At 39.0% G+C, this 5,334-nt stretch overlaps 1 long non-coding RNA gene across 1 annotated transcript; it reads right to left on the reverse strand.

Annotated features, from left to right (window-relative positions):
* Positions 1-1,128: 1,128 nt before the first annotated feature.
* LOC130099797 (uncharacterized) lies at positions 1,129-2,663 on the reverse strand. The gene is made up of 2 exons (XR_008808458.1): positions 2,519-2,663; positions 1,129-1,186 (listed from the first exon to the last, which is right to left on the reverse strand). It is a non-coding gene; the product is annotated as an uncharacterized LOC130099797 (long non-coding RNA).
* Between the last annotated feature and the right edge of the window lie 2,671 nt (positions 2,664-5,334).

Here is a 5,334-nt window from a genome sequence, read left to right on the forward strand (position 1 = left end):
CTCTAGCGCGCTGCCAAGGCAACTGCAGCCTTCCAGCAGCGCGCTCCATCACATCCACCAGCTCTGCATACACGGGGCAGGGTGGCTGAGGAGGTTCAGGATCTATCTGATCAAAAACCTCCTCAGCCATCTCCTGCGGGTCCGGAAGAGCCGCAACTGCAGGAACAGTCGGTGAGTAATCATCCCCATCGACCTGCAGTTCGCCCTCGTCAGCCGTCAAATCGTCTGAGAGGTTAACAGCCCTCTCGAGGCGATCGACGAGCTCCATCTGGGAACCCCATGACGTAAGTCGTCGCTCTGCCTCGGCACGAGCGGGACCTGCACCACGAGGACCAGACGCTAAATCCCCTTCACTCGAGAGTGAGCGTTTTAAGAGAAAAACACTCGCAGTTCGCACAGAGGGCTCCCTCAAGAACCTCCCGTGCGTGCTCTTCTCCCAGGCAAAAAACGCACAGCTCGTGTGTGTCAGCCGGTGTCAGAAACCTCGGACACGGGTCGGCACACTTACGAAAACAATCCGCCTTTGCTGTGCGTTTCATCTCTTACCTTTTTCTGACGTAAGCTTGAATAGCGTTTCATACAAACAGTCCCTGAAGACGATGAGATGATTTGTCATGTTTGCAAGGCGCCCTCATATACTTCCAGGTCGCACGTTAATCATTCACGCTAATGATTCACGGGCTGTCGCCGGTCAATGTGATTGATGTGATTTTGATAGTGATTTCAGACACCTGTCATGCCTGAGGCTTTCCCCCATAACGTCGATGACGTATTGTTGAGTTCCCTTCGAAAGGGAACATCTTCATCAGTTTGACAACACACATGCTGCAAATACTCAGCGCAACCAAATACAAAAACGCGCTGCAAACGGCAAGAGACTTCAACGTCCTGCAACAGAAGAAAACATGCAAATAGGAAAAACACCAGCAAGTTAGGAAAACATCAGTTTCACAACACACATGCTGCAAATACCATGCAAATAATAAATAATAATAATAATAAAACAATAAACACCACTGTCGAGTAGACATTTGCGTTGTTGGTCAGCCATTTGCAGTGCGTTTCTGTATTTGGTTGTGTTTTGCGAATTTGTAGCACAAGTGATAAAGATGTTTTCTTAATTTGCTGTTTTTGTTTGCATCTGTTTTCTTCTGTTGCAGCGTGTTGAGCCCTCTCAGGCACCATACTAAAAAGCAACAGAAACCAAGCAATAAATTAAATTGATACAAACAGTAAAGCAAAAGTGTAAATATGTCATGCATAAATCGTAAAATACAGAAACAAACAAAAAGCAGGTTATAAAAGACAAATGAAATACAAATTATATTTACAGATGTGCAAAAAAGGTAAAAATATAAGTTGCAACAATGTAAAACAGATTCCCTGATAACTCAAATTGTGTGGTTTACATTAACATTTTGCAAAGGTGTCCTTTTTCTGCCAGCCTTGCGGTCACCAGTTAGATGAAACCAACTTTTAAAGGGTTAGTTCACCCAAAAATAAATTCTGTCAGTAGTTTTCTCACCCTTATGTTCTTCCAACCTCGTAAGACTTTCGTTCATCTTTCGGAACACAAATTAAGATATTTTTGATTAAATCTGAGAGCTGGATCACCCCTCCATAGGCTTCTATTGTACGTGAAACTTGCCGGCCCAGAAAAGTTAGTAAAAACATTGTTAAAATAGAGTGACTACAGTGGCTCAACCTTATGAAGTTGATCAAGCATCAAGAATACTTTTTGTGCAAAAAAAAAAAAACACAAAAACAACGACTTTATTCAACTTTTCATTTTGAGTAATTACTGACAGAATTATTTTTTTGGGGTTGAACTAACCCTTTAATAACTTTTTCGACCTCCAGCTCAGTTGTCTGTGCACACACAGGATTTCTTCTTACAGCCTCTAGAATAGGAGCATACAAATACAGAGTTAAAAATACTTTTAAAGAAAATGTACAATAGAGACATAAATCATTTGTATTACAAGACACCACCAGTCAAAGTCACCAGTCAACCAGTCTTTTGTTTCTAATATTGATATTATATTTACCAAATTAGACAAATTTAAATAGTTTTTGTTGTTAGATTTGTCATCTTTTAGATTGATCACACACAGCATTTAATTATAACAGTAATTACAACCAGGCTTGTAAGTGGATAACGGTATGCAACTTTGCATTTCTGACAGTGTTACCTACCACTTTTTGTCTTGTTATGGGACAGGATCGAAGATCACTTTACAGGGAAGTTAATAAACTTAAGTCTTCAATTGGAAACATTTTTTGGACTTTGGTTCTGTGCCTCTGTGATCTCCCGAACATTTTTTGCTTTGAGATCTTGCACCATCCTTATAATGTTCCTCTGCTGCTCCATAAGAATTTCTTGTTTAGATATTATGTCATGGAGAAGTGCTAAAACATTAAACACAGGTATTGAAAGGTTTACCACACCACCACTGCCATGATATGAGCCTTACACTAACAGTGAATACATGATAGAAAAAACAAAAAGAAATCTTACATCTTATTAATCGGTCATCGCTTTAGAGGCTTTTTCTCTGTGGTCTGGGTGTTTCATGATGCCACGGTGACTGTATTGCCTGTTCGGGAGACTGTAAAGTTGTATCCTGTTGCCACGTCAATTCACTGTGATGTTCTGTGCGGTCTTGTGATTTTCTGGCAGAACTTCTTACTTGCCATGGCTGCAGTAGCCTCCTCATCAGTGTCATTTTCATCCATTAGGCGCCTGTTTCGTTTTAGGAAAGGTGACATTTTTTTAATGATTACTGAATTTGATTAAGAAAGGGTGGTATGGCCCTTGAATTGGTGGTACCCGTTATGCAATTCAAAAATAAATGTGCATATTAATTTGTTAAACTGCACAAAGATATAAGGACCTGTTATAAAGTTCTATGTCAATGAATTACAAAATAATCAATCTTACTTTATTTTCCGTTTTGGTGGCCTCAGAGATCGGTCTGTTGTTCAGCAAGAGGCAGCTTCCGACGTTCTTCACAATAATTTTCAATGAAAAACAGAATTCAAACATCAATTCTACCACCTCTAACATAAAAACAAAGAAAATCCAACCACAGAAAACCACCAAAAAAGCCTATGTAGTACTGTGCTATAGATTAAAATCTACGTGTTGAGATGGTAAAAAAAATATCAACTTACCTTGATCATGTATTAAAACTCCAAAAGATAAAAACCAATATAGCGTGATTGTCGAAGTTAGAACTACTATTTGAATTTCACCGCAACTGCGTTGAGTTGCTGAATAGCTGCTACGTAACTTCCGGATCCTCTGGTAGGCGGGATGGTGTCACGGGGTGCACTCTGGGAAAAGTAGTCCTTTTTGTAAAGCGGATTTAACACCGTATATGTAAATCAACTACTATTTCCATGATGCATTGCAAACTGCGTTATTGTATCAGCAACCACAGATGCCGCATTCACCCGTCTGCCACGTGGTTTGCTCTTAAAGGAGAACTCCGGCGCAAAATGAACCTTTGGTCTAATTACACATTGTTACCTAGTCAACCGTTATCTGAGATTTGTTTTCATGATTATCGAATGTAAATAGTTTTATCTCTAAAAACAGTTTAGCCTATAAAGCTAGTATAACGCTAGTATATTGGGCATCGAGTAATGACAAATAAAAATCGCTTGTTAATACCACTAACAAGGCTCAAAATAGCCCCACACTAGCACGGTAGCATAATGAGGGTCCCTACCTTCAAACCGAAGCATTGAGAACTTTGTATTAAATATCTTCTTATTAAACTGTCTGGACACTGACTCAACTTCGCGTATACAGGCAGAAGCCATCTTTGAAATACAGTCTCTACCAGTTGATCTACGAACGCCGATCCAAGCCTGCTGTTCTCGCTCACCTTATCACAACTTACAGCTCGTTCACATCTCACCAGCGCACTTGGATCGGCGTTCGTAGATCGACTGGTAGAGACTGCTTTTCAAAGATGGCTTCTGCCTGTATACGCGAAGTTGACTGTATGTATAAAATATCTTCTTATTAAACTGTCTGGACACTGACAAAGTTCTCAATGCTTCGGTTTGAAGGTAGAGACCCTCATTATGCTACCGTGCTAGTGTGGGGCTATTTTGAGCCTTGTTAGTGGTATTAACAAGCGATTTTTATTTGTCATTACTCCATGCCCAATATACTAGCGTTATACTAGCTTTATAGGCTAAACTGTTTTTAGAGATAAAACTATTTACATTCGATAATCATGAAAACAAATGTCAGATAACGGTTGACTAGGTAACGATGTGTAATTAGACCAAAGGTTCATTTTGCGCCAGAGTTCTCCTTTAACTGATTTGGGGGAATTACCCATATTAGACCGAGCAAGACTGCTCTAAAAACACACAAGTTTCCCGGAGACCCGTGAATTTTTAAAAACAGAACCATGTTTTATTTCTCAACCGATTTCAATGGTTTACGTGGAGAACATAAATGTTTCTTCTCCAAATACTTACAATCTGTATAGGCTATTCTATGGAGATTATATAAATTATTCATTGTTAAGGAATTGTGAAAACTCTTGTCAAGCATGGATGGTTTTTGCTACAAAAATCATAGTTAAACCATGGGTTTTTGTAGTAAATCTGTTGTTATACAAATGGTAGCCTAATCAATTCGCCAAAAAACACCTTTTTTTGTGGCATAATGATTACCATTTGGTAACCACAAAGTACTCATGCAGTCCCATTCAATCTTTTGTCTTATGATGCTGCAGACTGAACCATTTGTCTTTGTCTTCAATCATTTTGCAAACATCTTATTGTTTTTTTTTTCATTCTGCACATTATCACCTCCTTAACTGCCCATTAAAATAATCTTCCCAACAGAATAATCAAGTCTTCTTTCCTTTAAAACCTGCCTACTTATGTGTAAAAGTGTACTATTTGAATAAATATCTATAGGTATTTTTAACTAGGCCTATAACAAACATATTTCATTTTATTCTTTTCGACAAAATTAACCTAATTTATTAGGTTGCATTATAATGATGTATAAAATATGAACCAATTTAACACCACATCTTACACGGCTATTTTACAGTACAGCACATTCATGCCATCTTTTATTTGCTCAGCCAACCAAAACCCAACCAGATCTCAGCCAAATATTTTCTTATTCTGGCAGACCGAACTCAAGCCAGGGCTTAGCCAAACAGATACAATTTGATTATTTCTTTTGGTTAGCCAGACTCCAGCCAGAGCTTAGCCTAGTACTGTTTGACACAAGAGTGTGAAAAAAACAGTGCCAGAATTGAGCCAGAAGTGCCTAATGTAAGCCAGACTCGGCCC

Source organism: Rhinichthys klamathensis, unplaced genomic scaffold, assembly GCF_029890125.1.
Source record: "Rhinichthys klamathensis goyatoka isolate OS25496 unplaced genomic scaffold, OSU_Roscu_1.1 h1tg000236l_1, whole genome shotgun sequence".
In the NCBI taxonomy this organism is placed as follows: domain Eukaryota; kingdom Metazoa; phylum Chordata; class Actinopteri; order Cypriniformes; family Leuciscidae; genus Rhinichthys; species Rhinichthys klamathensis.